Here is a 16,056-nt window from a genome sequence, read left to right on the forward strand (position 1 = left end):
TCTCCCGCAATTGATTTCGACTTAATAATCAATATGAGTGATTGACAAAACAGTTTTGCATTTGTCTTTCTGTTTCGGTGACCTCCGTATCAAAATGCAACATTCCAAAATGTAGCTGACTGTGTTCTGCAGGTTGTCCTCTAACCAGTGACATAAAGATATCTCCAGTTTCCATGTGGTCTTTGAGTTGTGGTAGTTTCAACCGCGGGTCATTTCTGGAATGTACATGTTTCCTCCTCGTTGGTATTCTGTGTGGTTCGCTGGGCTTCTTCTTTTCTCTGTATGTCCACATCACTATCTGCGGGTGTCGTGGTGGGGGCGCGGACGGCGCGTTGGAAGTGATCTCCAGGGGGGACGCAGTGTGATCTTGTTTTAAATATCGGAGACAAAATCATCCAACCTCCTTTTGTGAAACTTTGTAATACCTGTAACAAAATTGTACTTTTGCATTTTTCTAAAACGGCCTCATCTGGTGACCTGGGAAAACCACAGGTCACTGACAAAATAAAGGAAACACCAACATACAGTTTTAATATGTAATCAGGCCACCATGAGCCAGAATAGCTTCAATGCACCGTGACAAAGATTCTACACGTGTCAGGAACTCTTGGAGGGATGAGACACCATTCTTCCATGAGAAATTCCATCATTTGGTGTTTTGTCGATGGTGGTGCAAAACGCTGTCTCAGGCGCCGCTCCAGAATCTCCCATAAGTGTTCAATTGGGTTGAGATCTGGTGACTGAGTTGGCCATGGCATATGGTTTACATTGTTCCCATGCTCATCAAACCATTCAGTGACCCCTCGTGCCCTGTGGTTGGGGACATTGTCATCCTATGTGGGCATAGGCTATGATAGCCAAAATAATGGCCTGACGGGATGTTAATTGCTTAATTAATTCAGGTCATCACACCTGTGTGGAAGCACTTGCTTTCAATATCCTTTGTCTCCCTCATTTACTCAAGTGTTTCCATCATTCTGGCACGTACCTGTATACGCCGTTATTTAAGGTTGAGGTCCCCTCATTAAACAGACGGTGGTGTAATCTATTTAGTGGACCTATAGAGTTAGGTTACCACAATAGTACAGGACCATTCAACCACGGAGGGCACTCATGATAAGTCCAGACATATAACCAACGTGAAAACTCTCTCACCCCCCCCCTCCTTCTTTCCTTTTCTCTGAAGTCATAGTCTTCACACACCATCAGTTGCAGGTCTCAGCGTATCAGTCATAATTACTTTATATTACATTGTTGGCCTTTCTCTCTACAGTATGTGTGTAATAGCCCTGCAAGGCAGTGCGTTCAACCATTACGTTACAATAACCCTCACGGAGAACTGTTGTTGTGGCAGGTAATGGAGGCGTACTGCATTTGCCTTGAACCTAATTGTCTGATCTCATTCCTTGATTATGATAATGACGCTAACAGCAAGTGAGTAATGGGCAGAGTCATCTACAGAGAACGAGACAGATCGGAGAGAAAGAGAACGTTGATTAGAGCTGGAGTGACTGTGTTGTAGATTTAGCGGGGGTTATTCGGAGGATTAGCGAAGCCGCGTTTGGTGGGAAACTTTGCCTAATGCCTGAAGATTTGCACTGGCTTGTAAGGACGAACGCCAGGGCTTTAGCTCATTGAGGAAATATGGTCTTGTGTATACAATGCTTGAGCGTTAGATCTCGGCAACACGTAAGTGCACAATCTGATAAGTGCACAAACGTTTGGTCTTTCCATGTCACCGGGTTCTGTGGCATGTTTCGCGACGATCACTGGGTAGCAAGTGTTGAATTCCAGGTGGCATAACTACACAAAATCTGAATAGTTCCCATGCCAGATATTACTGTTCATTCCTTTTATGGTTGTGAGAGCCCTTTTTAAAGTCACACACTTCTCCTCATAAACATCCCCTGTCCCCGTACCTCTTCCCTTTCTACTGTAACAATGTGGAAGAGGTAGTTTACTGTAAAACTGTCCCATGAAAACCCTCATCAATCTAACATGTAAATGCACAGTTATGAATTTCACATATAATTGTATTCAACATTCTGGGTGGGACAAAGAAGTTATTTACTCAAATTACAACACACATTTCATCCAATTCAGTGCTTCCTAGTTCCTTGTGTCAAACAGTTAGTTATCTCAGTTCTATTAAAACCAGGAAAATCTGGAGAGTCCCCTGAAGGTTACCGACCTATACGTTTAATTAATTGCGACAATAAAATAATAAATAAACTTATTAGCAACAGAATGGCAAAGGCATTACCAGACTTGATATATATTAATCAAACAGTGTGTATTTAAAATAGACAAACAAATACAAGAATATGTTTCAGTATAATTCAATCAGTAATGTAGTGGTAAAACAAAATTGGTGGGGAAACTCTGATCGCTAGTTGCGTTTTCAATGCACTCGCAAACAGCAGGCACACACACACACACACACACACACACACACACACACACACACACACACACACACACACACACACACACACACACACACACACACACACACACACACACACACACACACACACACACACACACACACTTCACAATTCACAATTCAAATACTTCATGAGGTTGCCCCAACATTTTCCTTCAGTTATCCTTGACAAAACACTATAAGGGCAATGAAAGTAGCACTTAACAGTAATAGGCCTTACTGATTTCCCGGTAGCTGCTCCTTCTCACAGGTACAATGGAAGGAAGAGGAGAGGGAGATGGGAAGAGAGGGAGAAAAGAAGAGAGAGGGAGAGGGGAAGCAATAGGAAGGGAGAGATTTACTGTATACTAGTAGGCTATGCGGGACATTTTCAATCTAAATCATCATAAATCAAGGTTACACAATGAATCATATTTCCCCTTCCAATCAGAATGGTCGGTGCAGTGCTTGAGATGGCAGAGGGGTGAGAATCAGCATCTCCACAGTGAAAGAAAAATAGAGAGAAATATGGAGCGAAAAGCAGTCAGTAAATCACTCTTTCAACAGAGGTGGAGGTGAATACAAATATTTATCAATTAGGAAGCAATTTTAATGCCCATGAATTCCACTATTTCTCTCCCTCTCATCTTTCTCTCATCACTCTCTCTCTCCCTAGCTGCAGTCTTAACAACCTGAATGGTATTTCCGAGAGGATCGATAGAGAGACATGCAGATGACGAAGTTTCTCACCTCTCCTTAAATGTATAATCAGAAAGTTCCCTCCCCGTGGAGAGGAATGGACCAATCACAGAGGAGCTCAGGCCCCAGAGAAGTTGCATTCAACAACCTGCGAGAAGGCGAAGGAGAGACAGAGAGAAAAATAAAGAGAGAGAGAGAGGTCCTGGAGGTGTCACTGTGCAAAACAACACAAATGATGACCAGCTTACCTTCACTCTACACTCTAAATCTCTTTCCATTCATATTGAGCATGACTGTAATAATATAACTTAAGGGAACTTCAGGGAGCTCTCTCGGTTTTTCACTTAGTCTCCCATTGACATCAATGCGTAACTAAGTGACAATTCAACTTAATTGGAAGTTAGATTACATTCCCCTATAACTATGTGCATAGGTCTCCCTTGTTGTGGCTGTGGATGTTCAAGATTATTTACTGATGAATTACTGGAATAATTAATTGATCCATTTGATCTAATTCATTTGGTTATCTAATCCAGATGAATCATTCTGAATGGTCGCCGAGCTGTCAGACTTCAAGAATCCAATCGCTCGTTAAGGATTCACAACAACGGATTGACTTCAACATTTTATGACTATACTAAGATAGATTGAAAATGAGGTGGGTACAATTGGCTTAAACACAAGAGACAAATGGAATGCGGTACAATCATTGACGGGGGAAACGCTACGCTTCAACACGACAACACTTGAACAGCACTTTGGAGAATTGGAAATTGTTATTCATGAAAACAGAAGTGACAGAGGCCACATCAGTAAAGGCTACACATGCACATTGCATTAAAAAATAAACAGCTCACGTCGAGGACATAACGTTGTTAAGACTGTGTTGGTGCAAATTGTTCTGTGAAAAAACAGTGTGTCCAGCTCAAATGCTGACTGTTGCATCAATTGTAACTAGACATTCTAAACAAGTGTTATAATCACACAGGTTTGAGCGTACGCTGCAGGGACCACTGTAGAATGATCACACCCATGTGTTTGTCAAAGGGTTCAAACAATACTATAGTATACCCATGCTGCAGCATTCTGTATGTTTTGCAGTTGACCAATGGCTTTCTTGGCCTGCTTGTAATAAAAGCATGGATGAGTCGCTCAGCCTGAGAGAGAAACGGCCGCACCGTGGCAATGTTCCTAAGGTGCTAAAAAGCTATTTTGGTCACATTCCTAATGTGTGATTGAAAATGTTGTTCAGAATCTAAAAAAAACACTTACGTTTTTTTACATGGTGTTTTATCTTTATTGCCCGTGAATTAAAATGTGCGGCTAGACCTCGGTCTTGTCTTGATTTAGCTGGAGGAAGTTGTGAGCCATCAAAGTATATAAATCACTAATTCAGTCTAATAATTTATCGATGGAGCTAAAATCCCCTGGTGACACAGAAATGCAAAGTTGTGTACTGTCTGCGTAGCAGTGAAAGTCAATGCTGTGCTTTCTGATAATGCTGCCAAGAGTTAATATATACAGTTGAAGTCGGAAGTTTACATACACTTAGGTTGGAGTCATTAAAACTCGTTTTTCAACCACTCCACAAATTTCTTGTTAACATTTACATTACATTTAAGTCATTTAGCAGACGCTCTTATCCAGAGCGACGTACAAGTACATACATTCATACTTTTTTGTACTGTTAACAAACTATAGCTTTGACAAGTCAGTTAGGACATGTACTTTGTGCATGACTGTCACGCCCTGACCTTAGAGATCCTTTTTATGTCTCTATTTTGGTTGGTCAGGGCGTGAGTTGGGGTGGGCATTCTATGTCTGGTGTTCTATTTTGTTCTATTTCTTTGTGTTTGGCCGTGTGTGGTTCTCAGAGGCAGCTGTCTATCGTCTCTGATTGAGAACCATACTTAGGTATCCTGTTCCCACCTGTGTTTGTGGGTAGTTGTTTTCTGTTTTGTGTATTGCACCTTGCAGAACTGTTTGTTTTGTTGTTTTTGTTCAAGTGTTTCGTATTTATTAAAAGTAATATGGACACTTACCACGCTGCACCTTGGTCCTCTTCTCCTTCTCCCGACGACGTTCGTTACAATGATACACGTACATTTTCCAACAATTGTTTACAGACAGATTATTTCACTTATAATTCACTGTATCACAATTCCAATGGGTCAAAAGTTTACATACACTAAGTTGACTGTGCCTTTAAAAAGCTTGGAAAACACGGGATGGGGCGAGAGATAATTAGTCTCTTCCCAGTGCTAGCGAGGGTGTTACATTTAAAAAAAAAATCCTCCCTCAGTTCCTCAGATCGCCTAAAACGAAGGTCATTAAAACCTACTCGAGTGATGATGGAGTAGTTGACCAGAACCGTAGGCAGGAGGGAGTTGATGTCATGCACACAGGCTCCTGGGTGACAGTGGACCTTGGTCTGCCCACAGATTGTAGGCAGGACAAAATCTCTCGCCATCGAACTGCTCACAACGATGGTGTTCGTGATGGAATCCGGTGGGGAAGCGACCTGCTGAACTGCGGTGGCCGTGGGGAGGGTTGGTATACACCCAGGATCCATGCTGACTCCAGTGACTGGTAGGTCCATCTCAAGCAGGCAAAGCTGTTTGATAGCTGGATCGGATGTTCTCGGATAGATGAACAGTGGCCAGACCACCTCCCCGATCTCCTATGCCTTGCGAGTGTCCAGTCTCCCATGGGCCGCAGAGTTTAGCTTAACATCTGTTCGTTGGATTGGGACAAATCAACGCCCCCCGACTCATCAAATAAAGTGTTACATTAATTATAACTCAAAGATTTCAAACAGTATTTTTATTTGTCATGAGATGTTAGATTGTTCCCTTATACAGCAGTGTTTCATCTAATGCATTCTAGGATTTTTTTTCTGATATTTAAAAACATTAAGGAAATTATTAAATATTTATTGACAACCCGCAACATGATCTTTGTATATTTCCAGACCACTGTAACTATTTAAAATTGTTTTAGGAGAATGAGTTTTAAAAATGAAATGTTTCAACCGTATGCTACATGTTATTGGTAAGCAAACGTGATGTCAAAATAAACATTTGTATCGTAATATGTAGAATAAACAAACAAGCCACTTGAATTGAATTCTACTTCCTTTAATTCAAATTCAATTCAAATTCTGCTTCCTGTGGGGTGTGGCCATTTCAAATGAAATGTAAATGTAATCATTTGATTCGAATTAAAGAGCAATTCACAACTCAAATCAAAATGGACCCCAACCCTGCTGTAAGGACTATGCATGAGAGGGATGACAATCTTTTGATAAAGACTCCATTCACCTCAGTTAGGCCGATCCTGGGTTGTGTTCAGTGGGCACGGAACGGGAGAAAACGTTTCTTTGTGAGTGAAATGAGATGAGAGTAAGGGTACTTATACTGTACTTTACTGACGGAACATATCACGGCTGAGGAGGTGTAGAATGTAGAGAGAGGAAGAGAGTAAGAGAGAGTGTAGTGAGTGTTTGAGTCAGATCTCTCTTCCACTAATAAAAGCGACATCGACCATCTCCTACTGAATTCCTCTGCTTAGTTGGAATCCCCACTGTTACCCGGTAAAATGCCCTGGTAATTACATCCACCACACCGGAACACCAACCTGCACCGACTAAACAAAGAGTCGATAAGCACTGTAGTGCTTAAATAACAATAAACAGCAGGAGAGGGGAGAGCGGGAGAGAGAGACAGAGAGGGAATGAGACTGAGGGAGAGAGGTAAAATGGAGATGTGGAGCGAGAGAGCGGGAGAAAGAGGAGTGGGAAAGAGAGAAAGATAAAAGGGAGGAGATAGTCAAGGGGGATAGAGAGAGAGAGAGAGACTTAGTGAGGGAAATTGAGTGCTGGGGAGAGTGAGAAAGAGAGAGAGACTTAGTGAGGGAAATTGAGAGCTGGAGAGAGAGAGTGAGAAAGAGAGAGAGACAGAGACTGAGGGAGAGAGGGAAATGAAGAGCTGGAGAGAGAAAAATACTTTGTATATTTTAACATTGTGCTTAAATTGAATTGAAATTGAGGGAGAGAGAGAGAGAGAGAGAGAGAGAGAGAGAGAGAGAGAGAGAGAGAGAGAGAGAGAGAGAGAGAGAGAGAGAGAGAGAGAGAGAGAGAGAGGGGCGTTCGCTTTTATTTACCAAGTAATAACTAAGGTAAGGTCCTATATAGGAAGGAAAAATTTGACATATCAACGTCCATCTATCAGACGCCCAGTGAACAGGAAGTGTCATTGCAGAGCTCCACAGGGGCCAAAACAGAGACTACAGACAAAACGAGACATCCCACTCTCTCATTTTTTCTTATCAGGGCAGATCCGCTCTGGTCTACTCATTGCCTCTGCCCCATGGAGGGTCTGCCCCAGAGATGGTAGAAATAGGAGACATCTCACTGGTCGGGGCGTGGTGGCGCTGGTCGGGCGAGCGGGATGGGGGGGTAATAATAAGTGAAACCATAGACAGCTGTTCCCTCTCTTGCGGGAGGATGCCAGAGATTAGGGAAGAACCATAAGATCACGTAGGAAAGCATGCCCACACGAGAGAGGGAACGCCCACTTACACAAACAGGAACCTTTCAAAAATATGACATGGTAAACGGCTTGAGTCGTTCATCTTAATTTATCCACCATCTTTGGCCAAGAGTCTACATCCTAGTCCAGAAACAACCTCAAGACCAGGGGTATTCAAATGACCCGACGAGGTCTGGACTACTGATGTTTTTAAGTTGCAAATCAAATTGTATTTGTCGCATGCTTCGCAAACAACGGGTGTAGACTAACAGTGAAATGCTTCCCAACAACGCAGAGATAAAAATATATACAAATAATAACAAGAGGAATGAATACACAATGAGTAATGATAACTTGGTTATATACATTGGGATACCAGTACAGAGTCAAAGTGCGGGGGTACGAGGTAATTGATAATTGAGGTAGATATGTACATATAGGTAGGGGTAACATGACTAAGCAACAGGGTATATAATAAACAGTAGCAGCAGCGTATGTGATGAGTCAAAAGAGTTAGTGCAAAAAGGGTCAATGAAGCTAGTTAACCAAATAGCTACTCGTACTATTTAGTAGTCTTATGGCAATTTTTAGGGACGTCCTCTGACATCGCCTGGTATAGAGGTCCAGGATGGCAGGGAGCTCAGCCTCAGTGATGTACTGGGCCGTACGCACTACCCGCTGTGGCGCCTTGCGGTCGGATGCCAAGCAGTTGCCGTACCAGGCGGTGATGCAACCAGTCAAGATGCTCTCAATGGTGCAGCTGTAGAACCTTTTGAGGTTCTGAAGACCCATGCAGAAGCTTTTCAGCCTCCTGGGGGAAGAGGAGTTGACGTGCCTTCTTCACAACTGTGTTGGTGTGTGTGGACCGTGTTCATTCCTTAGCGATGTGGACACAGAGGAACTTGAAGCTCTCAACCCTCTCAACTTCCACCCCGTCGATGTGGATGGGGGCGTGTTCTGCCCTCCGTTTCCTGTAGTCCATGATCATCTCCTTTGTCTTGCTGACGCTGAGGGAGAAGTTGTCCTGGCACCACACTGCCAGGTCACTCACCTCTTCTATATAGGCGGACTCATCGTCGTCAATGATCAGGCCTACAGTACCACTGTCGTGTCGTCAGCAAGCTTAATGATGGTCTTTGAGTCTACCTGAGAATTGCACCCACCTGGTGTCCTAGTTCTAAGTCAGTCCCTGATAAGAGGGGAAGAATGGAAAAAAAGCAGTGGAACTGTCTTCGAGATCCACGTTAGAATTTGAGGGCCTTAGACCCTAGCCCTTAACCCCTACACTACCCCTACACTCCACAACCCTTACACTACGCATTAAAGCACAGGCCACAGCTGGCAACAGGCCACAAATCAACTCAGAAACCGTCAACAGGTCAACACAGTTTTTCAGAATGGTTGAAACTCCTATCCAATAGTCTACCATATGAGAAGAAAAAGCTATTGGGGAATGTTTTACAGTAAGTTCCTTGGACTGGGAAATGGGAATTGTTCTATCAGACTGCGTCTGTTCTGTCAGGAAACAACAACAATGATGGAAGATGTTGACGTTTGATCCAATTACAGAGCAGTTTTCTGTGTAGAGACTACATCTATCTAAGAGGCGGGTCCTTATGCGGGAGATACAGCCTGTTGAACACACACACACACACACACACACACACACACACACACACACACACACACACACACACACACACACACACACACACACACACACACACACACACACACACACACACACACACACACTCTCCTTTTTGTTCACCCTACTTATTTATTCTCTGGAAACGTTGCGCTAAGCAAATGCTAGTTAATGAAGGCACTTGGAAGAACTCGCTAAGTACACAAACACTCACAGCCACTCTCTGTGTTCAGAGTTTTTCCCCCCAACTGCAATCGACAAGTGTCGCACAGCCAATTTGTGGCTGTTCATTTATGGAAATATTCAATTTGCCTACTTAATGCGGCAGCACATTGTTAGTGCAGTTGTTGCTCGTTTGAAGCTTAATTCGCTCACTAATTAGGTTATGAGATATGTACTGTTTGGAGACAGGAGAGAGCGAGCAGATAATGAAATCCGGGCTGATTTGAGCGCTGCTCTGTGTATAGGCCCACACAATGCGGAGGCTGTGTGATTCACTCCGAGTCTGTTTCATTGGTGGTAGATGCAACACAAAGATATTTCAGCACAAATTTGCTGCCATGCAGCACCCAAATGGGCACTACAGAGAGGTAGTGGGCAAGATGAGTCAGAGCTCAACTACAGTATAAAGTGTATTACTATTGGAGTAGGACGATGAGAGGCAACATGCAGTAAAAGGTGACTGCCAAAATAACGGAAACTCTTGAGTAAATGATGGATACAAAGTGTATTGAAAGCAGGTGCTTCCACACAGGTGTGGTTCCTGAGTTAATTAAGCAATTAACATCCCATCATGCTTAGGGTCATGTATAAAACTGCTGGGCAGGCCATTATTTTGGTTATCATGGCTATGCCTCCATAGGATTACAATGCCCCCATCCTCAGGGGAAGCGTGTTTACTGAATGGTTTGATGAGCGTGAAAACGATGTAAATCATATTCCATGGCCGTCTCATTCACCAGATCTCAACTTAATTGAACACTTGTGGGAGATTCTGGAGCGGCGCCTGAGACAGCGTTATCCACTACCATCAACAAAACACCAAATTATGGAATTTCTCATGGAAGAATGGTGTCTCTAGGCCTACTAATGACTCAACCAACCTGGAGAGAAGGATTTATGAACACGCTACCCCTGGTATTTTATCCACACCAGCCCACATCAATGTGCACGCCGCCAACTAACGCCCCCCGGTGGGGATGGCTGCCGTCTTATCGGCTCTTAACCAACCATGCTATTTAATTTTTTCGTGTTGTTCGTAACTTGTTTTGTACATAATGTTTCTGCTACCGTCTCTTATGACAAAAAAGAGCTTCTGGACATGAGAACTGCCTAGGCTTACCTCCACTGTACTCACATCCTACCATACCCTTGTCTGTACATTATGCCTTGAATCTATTCTTCCGCGCACAGAAACCTGCTCCTTTAACTCTCTGTTCCGAACGCACTAGACGACCAGTTCTTTTAGCCTTTAGCCGTAATCTTATCCTACTCCTCCTTTGTTCCTCTGGTGATGTAGAGGTTAACCCATGCTCTGCAGCCCCCAGCATCACTCCCATTCCCCAGGCGCTCTCATGTTGACTTCTGTAACCGTAAAAGCATTGGTTTCATGCATGTTAACATTAGAAGCCTCCTCCCTAAGAGCAATGCTACCAAATACTAATTGAGTGTATGTAAACTTCTGACCCACTGGGAATGTGATGAAAGAAATAAAAGCTGAAATAAATCATTCTCTCTACTATCATTCTGATATTTCACATTCTTAAAATAAAGTGGTGATCCTAACTGTGTCACGCCCTGACCTTAGAGATCCTTTAAAATCTCTATTTGGTAGGTCAGGGTGTGACTAGGGTGGGAAATCTATGTTTATATTTCTTTGTTGGCCGAGTATGGTTCCCAATCAGAGGCAGCTGTCTATCGTTGTCTCTGATTGGGGATCATACTTAGGCAGCCCTTTTTCCCACCTTCTGTTGTGGGATCTTGTCTTTGTTTGTTGCATGGGTTGCACTCCTAAGCTTTTTGTTCGTTGAGTTGTTTATTGTTTTTTTTTGGTGGAACATTTTAATAAAGAAAATGTATGCCTACCACGCTGCACCTTGGTCTTCATTTAATGACGGACGTAACAAACTGATCTAATATAGGGAATTTTTACTGGGTTTGAAAGTCCGGAATTGTGAAAAACCGAGTTTAAATGTATTTGGTGTATGTAAACTTCCGACTTCAACTATATGTGAACAACAGCTGGTGCACGATATCTAAGGAAGTCTCAAGGTTTTGCTCGCCTGAGGTAAAGTATCTCATGAAAAGCTATAGACTACACTATCTATCTAGAGAGTTTTCGTAGCTGTCTACATACCACCACAGATGGATTCTGGCACTAAAACCGCACTCAATGAGCTGTATACCGCCATAAGAAAACAGGAAAATGCTCATCCAGAGGTGGCGGTCCTAGTGGCCGGGGACTTCAATACAAGGAAACTTAAATCAGTTTTACCTAATTTCTATCAGCATGTTAAATGTGCAACCTGAGGGAAAACAAATCTGGTCCACCTTTACTCCACATACAAAGATGCGTACAAAGTTCTCCCTCTCCCTCTCCCTTCATTTGGCAAAAATGATATCCTCCTGATTCCTGCTTTCAAGCAAAAATATAAGCAGGAAGCACCAGTGACTCAGTCTATAAAAAAGTGGTCAGATGAAGAAGATGCTAAACTACAGGACTGTTTTGCTAGCACAGACTGGAATATGTTCCGGGATTCTTCCGATGGCATTGAGGAGTACACTACATCAGTCACTGGCTTCATCAATAAGTGCATTGAGGACGTCGTCCCCACAGTGACTGTACGTACATACCCCAACCAGAAGCCATGGATTACAGGCAACATTCGCTCTGAGCTAATGGGTAGAGCTGCCGCATTCAAGGAGCGGGACTCTAACCCGGAAGCTTATAAGAAATCCCGCTATGCCCTCCGACGAACCATCAAACAGGCAATGCGTCAATGCAAGACTAAGTTCAAATCGTACTACACCGGCTCTGACGCTCGTCGGATGTGGCTTGCAAACTATTACAGACTACAAAGGGAAGCACAGCCGAGAGCTGCCCAGTGACACGAGCCTACCAGACGAGCTAAATAACTTCTATGCTCTCTTCGAGGCAAGTAACATTGAAACATGCATGAGAGCATGAGCTGTTCCGGACAAGTGTGTGATCACGCACTTCGAAAACGATGTAAGACCTTTAAACAGGTCAACATTCACAAGGCCACAGGGCCAGACGGATTACCAGGATGTGTACTCTAATCATGCGCTGACCAACTGGCAAGTGTGTTCACTGACATTTTTAACCTCTCCCTGTCTGAGTCTGTAATACCAACATGTTTCAAGCAGACCACCATAGTTCCTGTGCCCAAGAATACTAAGGCAACCTGCCTAAATGACTACCAACCCATAGCACTCACGTCTTCAGCCATGAAATGCTTTGAAAGGCTTGTCATGGCTCACATCAACACCATTATCCCAGAAACCCTAGACCCACTCCAATTTGCATACCGCACCAACAGATCCACAGGTGATGCAATCTCTATTGCACCCCACACTGCCCTTTCACACCTGGACAAAAGGAACACCTATGTGAGAATGTTATTCATTGACTACAACTCAGCGTTCAACACCATAGTGCCCTCAAAGTTCATCACTAAGCTAAGGACCCTGGAACTTAACACCTCCCTCTGCAACTGGATCCTGGACTTTGTGATGGGCCGCCCCCAGGTGGTAAGGGTAGGTAACAACACATCCGCCACGCTGATCCTACACACGGGGGCCCCTCCCGGTTGCGTGCTCAGTCCCCTCCTTTACTCCCTGTTCACTAATGACAGCACGGCCAGGCACGAGTCCAACACCATCATTAAGCTTGCTGACGACACAACAGTGGTAGGCCTGATCACGACAACGATGAGACAGCCTATAAGGAGGAGGTCCGAGACCTGACCGTGTGGTGCCAGGACAACAACCTCTCCCTCAACATGATCTAGACAAAGGAGATGAGGACTACAGGAAAAGGAGGACCGAGCACGCCCCCATTCTCATCGACAGGGCTGTAGTAGAGCAGGTTGAGAGCTTCTAGTTCATTGGCGTCCACATCACCAACAAACTAACATGGTCCAAGCACACCAAGACAGTTGTGAAGAAAGCTCGACAAAACCTCCTGACGGGTTGCATCACTGCCTGGTATGGCAACTGCTCGGCCTCCAACCACAAGGCACTACAGAGGCACTGCATCCAGGACTTCTATACCAGGCTGTGTCAGAGGAAGGCCCTGAAAATTGTCAAAGATTCCAGTCACCCTAGTCATAGACTGTTCTCTCTGCGACTGCACAGCAAGCGGTACCGGAGCGCCAAGTCTAGGTCCAAAAGGCTTCTTAACAGCTTCTACCCCAAGCCATAAGACTACTGAACAGCTAATCAAATGGCTACCCAGACTATTTGCATTGCCCCCCCCCCATTTCTATGCTGCTGCTGCTCTCTATTATTATCTATGCATCGTCACTTTAATAACTCTACCTACATGTACATATTACCTCAATTACCTCGACGCCGGTGCCCCCGCACATTGACTCTGTACCGGTAGCCCCTGTATATAGCCCCACTATTGTTATTTACCGCTGCTCTTTAATTATTTTCTATTCTTATCTCTTACTTTAAAAAAAAAGTTTTTTCTTAAAACTATATTGTTGGTTAAGGGCTTGTAAGTAAGCATTTCACTGTACACCTGTTGTATTCGGGGGCATGTGACAAATAAAATTGGATTTGATTGAAAGATATTTTGATGTGCAGTCAGCAACCTAATCCAGTGACTGTTATGTCTTTCGGGTTGACAAATAGACTATAGACCATCATTTCCAGATCAACTTTTTTGTTCAAAAGAGATGAATTACATACATCTTTATGCATAGCTGTTTTTTTGGGGGGGGGGGGGTGTACAGTTATTTTTTTTTACCCGCAGTACAGATATTGGACCATCGCACTACTTTTGTGAAGAAAAAAAAGAAGAAAAAAAAGAAGAAAAATAGAGTCCGATTTTCGGGGGTGCTGGCCTCAACACCCCTACTTGATTTGCACTAACTACACTGAACACAAAATATAAACACAAATGCAACAATTTCAAATAGTTACAGTTCATATAGGGAAATCAGTCAATTGAAATAAATTAATTAGGCCCTAATCTATGGATTTCACATGACTAGGAATACAGATATGCATCTGTTGGTCACAGATACACAAGTAGTGACATGGCTCAGAAAACCAGTCAGTGACACATCTCCTTCACGTAGAGTTGATCAGACTGTTGATTGTGGCCTGTGGAATGTTGTCCCTCTCCTCTTCAATGGCTGTGCGAAGTTGCTGGATAATGGCTGGAACTGGAACACGCTGTCGTACACGTCGATCCAGAGCATCCCAAACATGCAATATGGGTGACATGTCTGGTGATTATGCAGGCCATGGAAGAGCAGGGACATTTTCAGCTTCCAGGAATTGTGTACAGATCAAATCAAATCAAATTTATTTATATAGCCCTTCGTACATCAGCTGATATCTCAAAGTGCTGTACAGAAACCCAGCCTAAAACCCCAAACAGCAAGAAATGCAGGTGTAGAAGCACGGTGGCTAGGAAAAACTCCCTAGAAAGGCCAAAACCTAGGAAGAAACCTAGAGAGGAACCAGGCTATGAGGGGTGGCCAGTCCTCTTCTGGCTGTGCCGGGTGGAGATTATAACAGAACATGGCCAAGATGTTCAAATGTTCATAAATGACCAGCATGGTCAAATAATAATAATCACAGTAGTTGTCGAGGGTGCAGCACCTCAGGAGTAAATGTCAGTTGGCTTTTCATAGCCGATCATTAAGAGTATCTCTACCGCTCCTGCGGTCTCTAGAGAGTTGAAAACAGCAGGTCTTTGACAGGTAGCACGTCCGGTGAACAGGTCCTTGCAACATGGGTCTGTGCATTATCATGCTGAAACATGAGGTGATGGTGGTGGATGAATGGCACGACAATGGGCCTCATGACCTCGTCACGGTATCTTTGTGCATTTACATTGCAATCGATAAAATGCAATTGTGTTCATTGTCCGTAGCTTATTCCTCCTAGTACCATAACCCCACCACCACCATGGGGCACTCTGTTCATAATGCTGACATCAGCATAACGCTTGCCCACACGACGCCATGCCTGCCATCTGTCCAGTACAGTTGAAACTGGGATTCATCTGGGAAGAGCCCACTTCTCCAATGTGCCAGTGGCCATCGAAGGTGAGCGCCGAACTGCAGTCAGGTCAACACCCTGGTGAGAACGACGAGCACGCAGATGAGCTTCCCTGAGACGGTTTCTAACAGTTTGTGCAGAAATTCTACAGTTTCATCAGCTGTCCGGGTAGCTGGTCTCAGATAATCCCGTAGGTGAAGAAGCACGATGTGGAGGTCCTGGGCTGGCGAGGTTACACATGGTCTGCGGTTGTGAGGCCGGATGGACGTACTGCCAAATTCTCTAAAACGACGTTGGAGGCGGCTTATAGTAGAGAAATTAACATTAAAATATCTGGCAACAGCTCTGGTGGACATTCCTGCAGTCAGCATGTCAATTGCACACTCTCTCAAAACTTGAGACATCTGTGGCATTGTGTTGTGTGACAAAACTGCACATTTTAGAGTGGCCTTTTATTATCCCCAGCACAAAGTGCACCTGTGTAATGATGATGC

The sequence above is a fragment of the Salvelinus namaycush genome, chromosome 30, assembly GCF_016432855.1.
Source record: "Salvelinus namaycush isolate Seneca chromosome 30, SaNama_1.0, whole genome shotgun sequence".
Lineage (NCBI taxonomy): Eukaryota > Metazoa > Chordata > Actinopteri > Salmoniformes > Salmonidae > Salvelinus > Salvelinus namaycush.